The sequence below is a fragment of the Camellia sinensis genome, chromosome 5 (genome assembly GCF_055761805.1).
Source record: "Camellia sinensis isolate YWXY chromosome 5, ASM5576180v1, whole genome shotgun sequence".
NCBI lineage: Eukaryota > Viridiplantae > Streptophyta > Magnoliopsida > Ericales > Theaceae > Camellia > Camellia sinensis.
Genome location: NC_138965.1, coordinates 110,815,827 through 110,832,037, shown reverse-complemented (window position 1 = coordinate 110,832,037; position 16,211 = coordinate 110,815,827). Strand labels below are relative to the sequence as shown.

Sequence of the window (16,211 nt, the reverse complement as noted above, 5' to 3'; positions counted from 1 at the left end):
ATTAGTTACCTGGTGAAAGCCTAGCAAAAGAGTAAACAGCAGGAAAGGTCTTAGGTTTGAAACCTCCAAGCTGAAAACAACTTCTTGGAATCAGTCCATATGGAGCTTTCGCTAATAGACAATGGGATTCTGAGTTATCAAAGACCCCCTGCTAGTGGACAGTGGGAGTCCAAGTTATCAAAAAAAAAAAAAATTATGGACGAAATATTCATGAACTTAGAATTCATTGATTCAAAAATGAATACCGAAAATAAGATTATTTTCTAAACTCGTTAATTCACAATGAATACCGAGAATAAAAGGCTCAACAATAACAAAAAAAAAAATGATGAGGAAATATAGAATGACTACCAAAAATAAGATCATTCTATAGACTCGTTAATTCACAATAAATACTGAGCATAAAGGCTCAGCAATAGTTGGGTAGTAATGAATTTAAAATTCATTGATTCAAGAATGAATACCGAAAGCAAAATCTTTCTCTAGACTTGTTGGTTTATAATGAATATCGAGAACAAAAGCTCAACAATGATTGGATAGTAATGAATTTAGAATTTGTTGATTCAAGAATGAATTCCAGAAGTAAGATTTAGACTCGTTAATTCACAATGAATACTAAGAGTAAAGACTCAACAATGGTTAGGTAGTAATGAACTTAGAATCTATTGATTTAAGAATGAATACAACAAAATCATTCTTTAGACTCGTTGATTTATAATGAATATTGATAATAAAGGCTTAATAATGACTGATTCTCAACAAATACCATGGTTGAAAAAAAAAATAAATAAATAAAAATAGGAAATAAAGTCAAATCTCAAATTAGGAATGCTCAAGGTATTTTTTTTTTTTTTGGGGGGGGGGGGGGGGATTGTACATCAAGTCACAATTTCACAATAAACTCATAAAATAGAAAATAAATAAAATCTTAGAGAATACTGAAGATTGAATATATATATATATATATATATATATCAACTCACAATTTCATTAACAAGAAACTAATAAAACAAAAAATAAAACCAAAACTAATAAGATAACAAAATAATATATAAGCCTAAAGTAGACTCATTTTCAAGACCCAATGGTATACAAGTGAGAATTAGGCCATGTTTGGGAGTTTGGCTTTTGGCTAAAGAGTAATACTACAAACTCTGAAAAATTTATCCAAAAATTACCTAGAAACACCAATGTGTGGTTCAAATTTATTTTGTACCTGGGTCTCATAATACACACTTTCACTCTCCACCATACACTCTATTGTTGATCCAAATCTAGGATGGTATGTCTGGTTCCTAGACTCACTATTGGCTAAAATAGCCACACACAAAAAAATATATATATATAATAATAATAATAATAATAAGAATAAGAATAAGAAGAAGAAAAAGAAGCTACAAATAGCCAATAAGATAATATTACATCCTACACATTAACTAATCACTTTTTGTCTCACAATGATCTATTCAACTACCAAAAAGAAAAAAAAAACATAAATCATCTCAAACACAACTTTTTTCATCTCATAAAATAGCCAAAATGTCAATTAAAATTCTCAAATTCCCAAACGAGGCCTTAGTGAACATATGAGAGAGAGTTGCTTTAGATATTTTAATTGATTACTACATCATTAAATTTAAAAATTAGATTTAATTTTGAGCAAAATGCCAATAAATCTCAAATAGTGATCTTATGAACAGTTTAGTCCTTCATTTTTTTCTTATAGACCCAAAGGTCCAATTCTAGTGTAAATTACATAAACGGCCAAGCATAAATGCGTGTGTTATGTGTTGAGAGACAAATGTGAGTTTTCTCATAATGTTGAAATTAGTAAACATAATACTTCCAAAAAAAAAATATTCTTAGTATGCTTTTACCAAATGTAACACTTCGAAAACGTAATATTCCAATGTAACACTCTAAAAACCTCTTTAGTATATTTGTCTCAAATGTAACAACGTAACATTCAAAAAAAAAAAAAATTCCTTAGTGTATATTTCTCAAACGTAACACTCTAATCAATTAAATACAAAAAATTTCGTAGTGTACTTTTTCCAAACGTAACACTCTAATACAACACACTAACAAATTTCTTGGTATACTTTTCTCAAATGTGACAACGTAACATTTTAAAAAAACTTCTTAGTATATTTTTTTTAAACGTAACACTCTAATTAATATAACACACAAAAGCTCCTTAGTGTACTTTTCCTAAACGCTCCAATGTAATACATTGAAAAACTTTTTAGTGTACTATTCTCAAATGTAACAACGTAACATTTAAAAAAAAAAATTCTCAGTGTATTTTTTCCAAACATAACACTCCAATCAATGTAACACACAAAAACTCTTTAGCGTACTTTTTCTAAACGTAACACTCTAATGTAATATCAGAAAACCACACTAAAATATATGTAGATTTTCACGCTCAACAACTAACACTTCAGCCGTCAATTCTCTCAAAAAGAATCTTTCATACCTCATATTTCTATTCTCATCTCAAAAACGAATCGAAAAATTAGAAAAATGAATCACAAAAGGACATTCACTTAAATTTAAATGACATCAAATTAAATAAATATAAAAGAACTAATTGGTTCATAGTTTTTTTTAAAAAAATTCACAAAAAATAGAAAAACACCTAAATCAAAAAGACTCAATTTTTAGAAAACCACTCTAAACCAAGCAAGCAATAAGTTTTATCTGTTTGATACAATTTTTTTTTTTAATTTTAATTCACATAATATTTAATTTCTTTTGTTCAATAAAGCTAAGCAAATGTTTTAAATTTTAAATTTTTATTATTATGTAAAGAATTGAACCAAACAATGCACTCGTTTGGCATAATAATTTGGGATTAAAATAGTCATAAAAAGATAAAATAGACTAAAATGTTAATAAGACAAAATGTCATATCTAAACCATAATTATTTTATTTTTTTTCTTACAAAAGTCAAAAAAAAAAACTAAAAAATATATTCCAAATGAAACTTTTTAATCTCAAAATAAAGTAAATAAAAAATCAAAAAACTATTTCCTCGTATTTTCACTTTGGTTTCCACCTAACATAAGCATCTCCTGTTTTGCTTTTTCACCTACCGTTGATGATCAATTTCTTTATTTATCAAACAACAGCATTACAAGGCCAAGTCAATCCCCTAAATAAATGAGATGTTGATTTTTCTCTTGCTGTGTGAATATAAATATTTTTCTTTAGTCTGTATAAGATAAGGGGGAAAAAATGTCTCGTATCATCCTCTTATATTAATGCTATATTTAGTTAGGTAATTTAAAAAAACATTTGGAAAGAGAAATAGAAAAAGAAGATGAAATTTGAATAAAATATACGTACATTTTACTTAATTTTATACATATTTTTTCTTTCATTTTCTAAATTCCTTCCTAAATCTCTCAATCAAACACTGCGTAAGTGTAAATTTTGTATTTTTATTTTTTAGAAACTGAGAATTGTATCCTAAAGTTCTTTGGACTCATCCTAAAAATATAAACTCGAAAATCAAGCAATACTCTCATCACATGATCTGGAATGAGCCTTTAAATATATATATATATATATATATATATATATATCTTGTTGAAAATAGCCCCTAAAACAAAAAGACGGTTCATGGGTTAGAACCTTACAACATCTGGCCCACTGGCATAACTTTCTGATTGGGCTTGACTCAAAAACTGTACTTGTTTGGTATTTATTTATTTCTGTTCTTAAAACAAAATTAATGAAAAGTTAAAAAATAATCTTTATTTTTTGTGTTAAAAAAATGATAAAATTAAAAATATTTTTTTTTTTTTGTTTATAAAAGCCAGTTATTTGCAAATTATTTTTCCTAAAAGTGGTTTTGATAAACAAAATTTAAAAAAACATATGAAAGCAAAAATAAAAAACAAAAGCATTTTGAGATAACCTAACAATCCATTTTTTAATATGAGATGCGACCTTAACTTCCATTCAATTATCAAACTGAGACTTATGCCCCAACAATATGGTTCAATCATACACAAACTATCAAATCGGTCAAAATTAATTGATTTATCAAAAAAATTTCAAATGTTCTCGATGCACTGATGATAGTTTACAAATCAAACATAAGTTGATAATATATATATTCTTACCTTGATGCAAGATCAAGAAGAAAAAAACAAAAGAAGTGAAAGTTTGTATGTTCTCCATTTCAATGTGTACCCAATTGACAGGACTCACCCAAAATGAGTGATTTTTCAGTTCTTGGTAATGTTTGGTTTGATTTTTAAAACATAATTTGGATGAAAAATTAAAAATTTTGTTTGATTAACTAATTTTTAAAATATAACTCGAAACTCAATTTCCTCCCTTATTTTTTTGGGTAAACTATCAATATATCCTAATAGTTGGACTTAATTCTCAAAAAGTTCTATTGAAAATAAGTCTTGATAAAATCGTCGTTAAAAATATTTTTTTGTGACAATTTTTTACACATGTCGCTAAAAATTGACAATTAGTGACTTTTTGTTTGTCATAGTTTTTATAAATTGTCACTAAAACTTACAACTAGTGACTTTTTTTATGACAAATTTTTCTCATAGAACCCATTAGACAATAAGTCCACTTATTAAAACTTACACGTAAGTTCCCTTATTTTTTTTTCTTTTTTTTTAATATTATTAATAAATCAATCAATCACTTTTTCTCTCTCCTCTCTCCTCTCTCATTCTCTCACATTCTATACATTAATCAATCAAGTTTTCTCTCACATTTATCTATCCAACTAAAAATTTTTCATAATCCATTCAAAAACTATTTTCAAAACTGATAACCAAATAAATTTTTAACTTTTAAAACTCTTTTCAATAACTCATGTTTTAAAATACAATTAAAAATTTAAAACTCATTTAAAAAACTAAATCAAACATAACCATCAAACATAGCCCTAGTTTTTAGGGGTGAGCATGATCCGGATTGGTTCGGGCTGAGATAAAATCAGAACCAATCTGTTATCTACGGTTTCTCAAAAATTGGAACCAATCCAATCTGTTTAAATCGTAAAACTAATTTGAACCAATCTATTTAAATACGGATTGGATCGGTTTAGGACTACGGATTCACATAGGTAAAAAACAAAAAAAATATATAACATTTTAATTTTATAAAAGTATAAACATAATTGAACCCAAATCATTTTTTTTTTCACCAACCTACACTATTTTTTTCCAGGATAATGTTTCGTAGCTCGAAACTATCCCCCATGAATCCCCTTAATGCCCAAAACGACGTCGTTTTGGGCATTTTACTTTTTTTTTTTTTTTTTCTTCTTCTTCTTCTTCCATTTCAGGTCTGAAACGCAGAGGAAGAGAGAGAGAAGAGAGGGGAAGAGGAGGAGTCGCAGCCCCGCCACAGCTCCTCGCAGCACCAGCAGCTCGCCTCCGGCCCCATCCAGTTATGGCCCCCTCCAGTCCTCCTCCTCCTCCTCCTCCTCTTTCTTCCTTCCTCCTCCTCCTCCTCCCTTCTCTTCTCTTCTCCTTCTCTGCTTCTGAAAACAAAAAAAAAAAATTAGGGGGATTCGGGGGAGGCTTTCGAGCTCCCTAGCATCACCCTTTTTTCCACCAAAAGCTACAGCACTTACCTCTAAAAATAAAATAATTGAAACCCACAAAACAACTCACACTAACCAAAACAAATTCCCAAGTGCTGCACTCCCAAAACAAACTTCACTCAATGCTGCATTCTTCATTTTTGAGACAATACCAACACACCTCCCATGGCCAAAAGTTCCATGGCTGGAAAACTCCCTTTACCGAAAACTATGGGGATTCAAGTTCGGGAAACAACCTGATGAACAACCTGATATATGGCTGAGCATCATAGTTCGGGAAAAAAAAAAACCTCAGCAAAATTAAAAATCTAAAAGAAAAAAGGTGAGAAATCTATGGGGATTGACGTTTATTAGAAGAAGAGCAAGAAACATAGACTATAGTATAAATATAGACTATTTGTATACGGTCCAGATCGATTTTAATCCGGAACCGAAGCCTACGGATTTTTAGATTTTCAATTCGAAATATTTAAAAAATCAATCTAAACTTATCAAATTAAACTGAACCGAATCAAATTATAAATCATACGAATTTCTTACTCGGTCCTATTAATTTTTTTGGACGCCCACTGGAAAACCCCAGTTTCAAGTGGTATGTATTAGCTACATCCAACAAGAAAAGAAAAGGAAATGAAAAGTAGCAACCCAATTGATCCATATAATACGATATTTCCCACTTCTAAAACACTCCTTCCATGCCCATGGCAGGCACGTGAATGGTGCACCCACCAACCCCCTCTATACCTCTGTGGTTGGTGGGAGTGGTCTTATGCTAAACACTCACCTACTTCATGGGTCCCAGTCGACTGTACGCCTCTCCTATCAATCATCCCGTCGTGTGTTTTTCCAATAATATGAGATATATTATTATTTTATATAAAATTAAGAGAGAAAATAATTATATGTCAGCCTACTATTAAAAGTATTCACATGTACCAAGTCAAACTTACTAGCCACTTCAATTCTGGAAAATGAAAGTATTTTTTCTATGGAGAATTACATTAACGATATGTATAGTTTGAAATTTTTATCATTTTTAATTTTTAATTTTTTAATTTTAATAAATTCGATTTTAAATTTTAAATTTTATTTTAAATAAGAATAATTAAAAATATTGTTTCTTTGGCATATGGAAAATAGTCTAATTCAAGAGTAAATTTGTTAATTTGATAAAATATAAACTACTTTGATAAAAATAAATATCAAAAAATTATTTTTGAATTTTTAAAAATTATTTCTATCCACCAAAAATAAAATTATATAAAAATGATAAATTTTTTTTTTTATCAAATTAATTTTAGTATGTGTTTGAATGATGATCATATATTGAGTGATTATTGTTGTTAATATTTTTGGATGGTTATCATGTAATAAATGGTTGTTTTTGTTGTTAATAGATATTTTTGGATAGTTGTCATATAATAAATGGTTATTAAGCTTTTAATGTGTAATCAATATGTTTAATATACGAAATGTTTTTAATTTTAAATTTTTTTTATTTAATGATTGATTTAATAATGATATCAAAGTTGTCTTCATGTTTGACTTTTGAAAACCTAAAAAATAATTTAACAAAAATAAATATAAAAAAATAATTTTTAAAAAATATTTCTACCCTCCCAAAAGATAAAATTATATAAAAATGATGTGTTTTTAGTTTTTTTTTTTTTACCAATTTAATTTTTAGTTTCTCAATTTGTTTTTGTTTTTATTTTTGTTGTTGTTGTTGTTGTTTTTTTTGTTTTTTTTTTTTCTAAATATAGATTCTGAAAAGCAAACTAAACAAAAATTTATAACCAATATAATGCCAGCATTATTCATTAAAAAATACGATCACACATTTCAAACAACATACAAGTTAACTAATACAAAATAAGTTATATGACGATTTTACCCTTGAAATGGACCGTTTGTAAAAGAAAAATCTTTGATTGTTCTTATTTAGAATAAGATTCAAAATTATAGATTAAATATATCACAATTGAAAAGTTAAGAATCAAACTGACATAAACCCCAAACTACAGGGATTATTATTGTAATTCGCCTTTTTTTCCTTTTGGGTAAGAAGATATTTGCATTTTGGATTTTGAAAAATTGATCATAAAACTCAACCAAACGCACTCATAATTTTCCTTTTTTTTATGTTTTTTTTATATAGAAAATACAAAAAAATTATTTGACGATATTATTTTTATAAGTAAATTATGAAAATCACCCATTTTTTTAAGAAATGCCAAAGCTATGTTTTCTCTTTACAAATATGCTTGGGACCTAAATTAATCCACCTAGAAAATTTTAGATGGATAATTATGTAGTAGATATTAATTTGTATACTGAGATCCATGTGGAATCCATGTGTAAAATTAACTTGAATCACAAGGTAAAAAATTTAAATAATTTTTGAGTTGGTAAAGATGAGTTCGTAATATCACTCTCTCTTTATATGTTTTGATGAACAAAAAAAATTGTAGGGAAAATAACAACATGGAAAGAAAGGTCAGTGGGATTTTTGTAAAAAAATCAGCACATATGAATTTAAAAAAGAGATTGGGTTCTCTCTAGTTGGACTTTCTAACTGGAAGGTGTTTTGGGCCTTTGTGAGCCCATTACGGAGGCCGTATCGATAATTCAAACTGTTTAATGTGTATTTCATTCCTGTAAAAAATTACGTTAATCAGATATCGATAGCTACTTAATCCGATCACATTTCTGTCAATAATTTATTTTTAAAATTATATTTACCATTGATAGAAATGTGATCTGATCAAGTGACTATCAATATTTGATCAACTTGATTTTTTACAAGGATAAAGTACTCGACGAGTTCTACACAATGAACGGTTCAGATTATTGATGCGGGCTCTGTGGTGAGCCCACAGAGGCTTAACAACTCTCTCCAGTCCGATTTGGACCGAAGAGAAGCCTCTCCCTTTAAAAAAAAAAAATCAAAGACATTCTCTCAAAATTACTCATTTCCCTCTTATTGTCATAAATTCTTGCCGTCACCCACTCCCTCTCTATTCTATTCTTCTTTCCTTTCTCTTTTCCATTCAATCTAAAGGATGTTGATTGAGGTTCGAGAAAGGTTATAGTAGGTTTAGGGTTTTCCAAAAAAGGTGGGAATGTTAACCAAAGGAATGATAGATGGATGACTAGAGAAGCAATGAAGGGATGGGGATAGAGGTGGCAGTGGCGATTAGAGACGTGGAGAGGTTTGTGATAAAGGTCATTTGTACCAGATATAAATTTTATCTGCGCCTGACAAATAAAGATTAAGGCCTCGTTTGGGGAGTAACCACTTTATTCAAAATGTCAAAAAGTCACTATAAGTTGTCATATCACTCTCTCTATTTTTTTGCACATCTTTTCGTAAAAAGCCAAAAAATTACTAAAATAACATATTTCCAAACGAGGCCTAAGGGTACCTAAGTTGCTATGATGAAGATGAGAGGACATGAGTTACAACATAACAATGAGAGTGACTAGGATGGCAAGAGAGAATGAAAGGATAGTGGTAGAAAAAGCTAATGAAAGAGCTAGGAATGCGGCAGAAGATGGAGACTGTGATGTCCCAAGCCTTTTTAAGGCAATTTGAGTTTATTTATTCAAAATCTCTTTAGTTTTGGTGTCTTTGTTGCTTTAAGTTTTACGAGTTTAGTGTTGTGATCTATTCTCCTTCTTATGATTATTTATTTCATCCTATATGTGTTTTCGAGGTGTTAACTTATGTCTTTGGGTGTTGGAGTGAGTCTGAGAATGGTGGGTATGCTCTAAGGTCGTTTTTTTTTTTTGCCTCTCTTGAAAAGGGAGTTTGCTTGAGCAATCATTTTGTCGCTCGAGTGGTAAACCTGTCCACCCACTTCTTTGTTTAGAAGTCTTAAATACTGGCAATGTGCGTTCACCGCTCGAGTGAAGGTTTCACAGCTCGAGCAGTTTGTTTGCAAAGGAAAATTTTTATGGGAGTTTGAATTCATTGCTCGAGCGCAGGATTTGTCGCTCGAGTGGTTTGTCCGGAGTCAGTTTTGTAAAATGTGCCTACTCGCTTAAAACCTGTTTTCTTTCACTTTCCACTTCTTACACTCTCTCTACATTTCACTCATCTCTCATCTCTCTTATCTCTCTTTAGAAACACCCAAACCCTCATAAATTTCTTGATTTCTCCAAATCCATTGAAGATTCAACCCTTGTATCTTCATTAAATTTGGAAAGACCATCAAGAGCTACAAAGTGTACGGTGGAGATCGGTTTTCAACATCATTAGTTTTGGAGATTTTCTCATCTTTTTCCTATAATCTTGAGGTAGGAAGTTTCTTTGAGTTATATATATGGTTTTGGAATGTCTTAGCTATTTTCTTTGATGAGACAACTAGATTTTGAGTTTGGAGTTAAGAGTGGTTTTGCATGTGTTTTAAAATTGGTAATTCGTCATCCCTCTCATGAAATTGATTTTAAATTATAAAATGTGTGACTCTTGGAAGTCTATTGACAAAATATCCTTTGAAAATGAAAGAGATTCATTTTAGGTGGAAACCCTATATTTTGAGATATGGGAAAAAGTTGAAATCATTGAAGAAAATTCTTGAGATCATGAGATTTTATTGAAATAGATGAGGAAAAATCATGTGTTGTCATCTTATTGAATCATCTGTGAAATGGCTAGATTTTTGTTGGAAATTTTGCCATGGATATTATGTCGAGGATACTTGGACCATGGAAATTGATGGTTATATAATTTGTGAATATGGAATAGTATCATATGTCACATGGATGTCGATTTTGGATATTATTTGAGAAATATTGAATATTGCATTTCACATGGGGCAAATGTTGAGAATTGTGGAAATTGTACAATGGAACTATATAATTGCATTTCATTTCATTCATCTGCATAGTCTTCGAATATAGTTTGTTATGGCTATGTTTTGGAAATTGATTTATTACTTTGAGAAAACAATTGTTGATCTTGAAACGTTTAAGGGTAAATGCGCTGATAAGTCCAGATTAGGGATGTAGTTTCGTATTGTTTAAGTTGGCCCGAGTGTCTAGGGTGAAAGACCGAAAACACGCACAGAGTAAGTACCACGTGTTTTCCGGTTAGGAGCCAGTAAAGTGAGAATTAGTAGTGCTTAAGCCTAGGGATTACTTGAGTCGTATTTACACCATATATGTTATATTTGAAATTCATTGAGATAAAGAGCTTTTTGAAAAGAACATTGCATGTGATTTCAAAAGAATAAAACTTGTGAATTGGAGCTTGGCATGACATTGCATTCATATATAATATTGCTTAAACATATATACTTTATTAAGATATTCTTACTAGGTTTTGTACTCACCTCTAGTGGATTTGTGCAAGAAAGGATGTGGTGATCCCGTCTAGTTAGAGGCGTGTGAAATCTTTTGAGAGCACAAAGTTCTTTCTCTAATATTTTGTTGTTATTTTTGGCAAGTCTAGGGCTTTATATGTATGAGTTTCATAACCATCTTTTGTGTAACCGAGTCTAATCCTTGGAATTTATAGCCCATGGGGCATTCTCTTGTGTTAGTTCTTATACTAATTGTCATGCATGCTATGGATTCAAACTTTAAGGAGATTAAATATGTATTGTATGTGGACTACTTTTGTAAATCTCTCACATGATATGAAATATAAAAAAATAGAGATTTGGCCGATTGAATTGAGATTGTTTTGATTGAGTGGATTAATCAGAATTATTACTACTTCATTTATTTGGAGGCGTGATAGTGACAATGGAAAAAAGTGATAGGGAGAGTGGGTGAGGGGTTAGGGATATTAGTGGCGGATGGTAAAAAAGGAAACGAGTGGTAGGGAGATTAAAGGAAGGAATGCAATGGCGATGGAGGATTCATAGCGCCAAGTGATAGAGTGTGGGAGTCTGAAGAGATTGTGTTTTTAAATTAAATTAATTACAACAAGATTTTTTAATTATTAGTAAATATTATCTTGCTTATGAAATTATATATTTTGACAAATTCAATTACAAAATACATCAGTTTCATCCCTCCAAATGATCCATTTATACAATTTGTATGATTGAGATGATCAAAATTTATGAGTTCATAAATGAGATAGACAAATTGATATTCACATACTTCAAAAAATATCAAGTTATTTATATGGAGATCCTCTAAATTATTGAGAATATCATTTTGACCCTTTAAATTATAAAAATGTACAAATAGATTCTCTAACCTATTAATGTGTTTCATTTTGATCTCCTAAACTATAAAATGGACCACCTAAACTATTGGCGTGTTCCACTTTAACCCCTTCCATTGTTGTACTGTGAGTTAAACAAAACTTTTGTCATTTTTGAGATGAAAATACCATTCCACACTTTATATATTTACAATTTCATTATTATTATTATTATTATTATTATTATTATTATTTACTTTTTTTAATATAAGTATTCATCCATTATTATTGTTTTTTAAATTTCTTTGTAAATATATTTTTGCAAAAAGAATATTAAAAAAAAAACTCATAATATATATCTATTCTATTATTAAAAGGCAGCACCAATTTTGGTGTCATGAAGCCTCTACCATGTCCACGTGTAATTTAGGTGATTTAACCCAAAAAAAAAAAAAAAAAAAAAAACACATCTCATGTTTTCCACTTTGTCCCTCAATCAACTACCCAATACTCAGTTGTGCAAAAAAACTATCCAATACTCAATTTCCTCTCTCTCTCTCTCTCTTTTGTTCTCACATTTCTTGGCTCAGAGTTTTCTCTCTCTACCACTCCCATGGCCACTGTATCCCCAAAGCTCACTTCCAGAGTCCTCTTCCTTCCTTCGCCGCCACATTGTCGGAAATTACCGCTATTGTTGCCGTTGCTAGAATCACCATCGCAAGCCTCTTTTCTCACCGCCTACAAAACCTTCTCGATTGATCTGAGATCTCTCTCCCCCTCTTGCTGCGATCGAAGCAGAAGCTTGATCATATGTTTATTCTTCTACGACGAACAAGTTGCTTCAATTGAGAAGGCTTTCGAGAGCTCTCAAACCTCACCTTCCTTCTTCCTCAATTCAAAGATCATATGTCTATTCTTCTACGGACCTTCCGGAAGCTTCGAACAGTGCTTGCAGTCCTCATTTTTCTTAGTTACACAGGCTTTAAGAGATGGCCATTTCATTTTGAAATTCTGTTCAAATTCATACAGTGTTGATTTCATTTATTGTCTTTGTTGTCCATTGCTTTTAAGGTTTTTTTTTTTTTTAAATAGTTTTTTTTTTTTTTTTTTTTTTTTTGGGTTTTGGCTAGGTTATTTTAATTTTAATTTTTTTTTTTTTATTTATGAATCTCTTTGATTGTAAGTGTCTTAATGGGTTTGTATTTTGTGTGTACTAATTTAATTATACTTTTTATTTTTTTCATTAAAAAATAAAAAAAAGTTGAAAAGTTTCATTATATTATCAAGTTCTAAGGGAGAAAATTTGATTATTATTTTACTTGGTTTATATAAAAAAAAAAAAAATCAACATAATTGTTTATATATATATATATATATTTTGTGTATATCAAATTTATTTGACTATAAATATTCTAAGAATCTTGAATTTATAATTTTTAAAAAGAGTATTATTTTTTTGAGAATTATTATTTTATTTTGTTTATATCAAAACTTAAGTGTTCTTTATTTATTTTTTTAATAAATTTGTGATGTATATTTATTTTTTTAAAAAATAATATTATGTATTTTTTAATTTTAGATTTCATAAATTTGTCAAACAATCGACTTACAAGGAACTGAGATATTTTGCCTTAGTTTTATAGGCAACAAATGATACAAAAATTGAAAGCTTACAAAGATGTGTGCAACGCTACTACAATGTAATATACTTATAGGTTTGTATGTATAACAAAAGTTACGTACTTTATTTTTTTGTCAATTCCATCTTATTTTTTGTAGTTTGATGTTGTCATAGATCTATGGCAAAAATTACATCAAGACAATTTGAAGAGATTGTTGGACGTTACGTGTAATTTGGACTATGTCAATATGTCAAAATGTAAGTTTTTAATTTTGTTTATAAAAAATTAACACAATAATTACCTTTTGTGTCTTTATACATAATAAGTCAATTACAAAACCAAAGTTGTAATTGTACTCTATTAGCTAAAGTACGCATATCTATAATTATGGCTCACTTTAAGAACGTAAGATTTTAATTTAATCAATGTATATTATTAGCAAACTAATTGTTACATATATCTTACATATTTTTTTGCAGGATTTGCAGGATCTCCTGTCTTATATTACCAAATTCAGATTTTATATGAATTTTTGTTGTACAAATTTTTTAGTTAAGATTAGTAAATATTATATTTTTTTAAAGATTTGTACATCTTTTAATGTACGTGTATTTTATTTATCAAATACGTTAATATCAAATGTTACATTGTACATAGTTACTCATTTTATTTATACGTGTATTATTAGAAAAAATAATATGAAATTCATATTATAATTCAAAAAGAAATTGCACCCGCATCGCGTGTGCCCGGCCGCTAGTATATATATATAAATTAGTTCGTTCGATGAATGCTTACCTTGAAGTTCTTGACGGGAGGATTCAATGGTTAACGTGCGCATCTCCTCCAACCCCCAACTGGGTTCGGTTTCTTTGGTAGGTAAACGCTGAACAATTCAACACGCCTCTCTCTTAGAAACTCCCAAAACTCTCAAACTCTCACCCTCCATTGCCACCCACCTCCTCTTCTTCCCATTTCTAACACATCAATCTAGAGAGAGAAACAGAGAAAGAGAGAAAAAAAAGAGAGGAAGAAATGGCGCAAGTTAGCAAACTTTCCCGTGGAATCTGTGGCTCCCATTGCAACCCCACTTTACCCAAAACCCATAATAATCACAAACCTTTTCTGGTTCTCTACTTTTTGGATCAAAGCTTTTTGGATCAAAGCTAAAGAAGGGTTCAGAGAATTCACTGTGTTTGAGCTATGGAAGGGCTGTAAAGAACTATTCAGCTCCACTTAGGGTTTCAGCTTCAGTTGCCACCGCCGAGAAACCCTCAATGTCACCGAGATCGTGTTGCAACCCATCAAAGAGATCTCCGGCATCGTCGAATTGCCGGGCTCGAAGTAACTGTCGAATCGGATTCTCCTTCTTGCTGCCCTTTCTGAGGTGCATAAAATTTTCAATTTCTATTTGTTGGTGTTCATGAATTATGATTGTAGTTTAGGTTTTGAAATAAAATTGAATAGTTCATTTGGGGTTTTGGGTTTTTGTCTAAATTCTATAATTTCTTTATTTGATGAATATAATTAATTGAGTGATTTGGTGAGAAATGATAAGAAATGAAGAGAAAGAGAACTATTTAATCATGTTTGGTTTATAAGCTAGGTGAGAAACCATAAGAAATGGTTAGAAAGGGTAAAGAGAACTCTCTTTTCATCTTTACCAGTATGCGCTCTCTTCAGGATGGTTAAAGTAGCATTTGTGAGAATTAGTTAACAAGTCTCGTGTTTGGCAACAACTTTTAACCCAATTTATTCTTCTTCTCTCTTTTTTTTTTTTTTTTTTTTTATATATATTTTTTACTTTTGAGGTTCTTATAGACTAAAGGGCCTAAAAATATAAATAAAAAATATTATTTTTGTTTTTATTCAATATGTTCTTGACGTTGGTTGGAGTTCTGTTTATATGATTATTTTCTAAATTCATAATTTTTTGATTTTAGAGGAATTTCTTTGTTTTCTTTCCTTCCCCCCACCCCGCTTCTTTTATTTGATTTTATCAAGCAATAGAAAGTGCATTATTATTTTTTTGTTTCTTTATGTCCCCTTAAAGTGATTTGTCACTAACTAATTATTGAGCGTTTTCCTGGGTAATGCAGGAACAGCAATGCGTCCATTGACAGCCACAGTAACTGCTGCTGGTGGGAATTCAAGGTCTGTCTAAGTTGTTTTGGAACAAAGTTATGCTAATAACTGAAATCCTTTCGATGTTTTAGAGGGAATAATATGACGCTCGCTCTTTGCTAGACACCTTTCATATCACTTTCATTTTATCTATAGCTTGGAATTTTGTTTGACATAGAATTGAATATTTCTTAACATTCACATGACAAGCCTTTGTCCCGGTTACTTGGGATTGGGTACATGAATCCATATCCTTCAATTAGTTTGATTTGAAGTCATATCTTCAATTAAGTTTAAGCGTGTTAATTGATCTACAATGCACATGGCATGGCATGACATGTGACAAGAAGCATAGTGACACAAGTTTGGGACCAGCATTTAATGCAGATCAGTCAGTTATGGAATTTTTTAATCAGCCGTGATTCAGGCCCGAAAACAGGGGGCTCGAATGCCCCGTATTTCCATTTAAGGTAAAAAAAAAAAAAAAAAAAAAAAAAAGGAAAAAGAAAGTAAAAAAAAAACAGTTTCCAAAAATAGAAATTAGGGGTATTAGGGGCAACTTTTTTAGGGCCACCAATCATTTTCCTTTTTTAATATATAAATCACTATGCCTTTTTGTTATTATTTGTGACACCTATGTGACCCCTTTTATTCCGGCTAATGGATTGGCATTTGACCTGAGAGTTCCTAGTGATGTATCATATGGCGTACATC

The 16,211-nt window shown here is 30.2% G+C and overlaps 1 long non-coding RNA gene across 1 annotated transcript; it reads left to right on the top strand.

The window, feature by feature from the left end:
- Positions 1 to 14,154: 14,154 nt before the first annotated feature.
- On the top strand, positions 14,155 to 15,788 carry LOC114262417 (uncharacterized). The gene is made up of 2 exons (XR_014329999.1): positions 14,155 to 14,760; positions 15,473 to 15,788. It is a non-coding gene; the product is annotated as an uncharacterized LOC114262417 (long non-coding RNA).
- Positions 15,789 to 16,211: the final 423 nt, after the last annotated feature.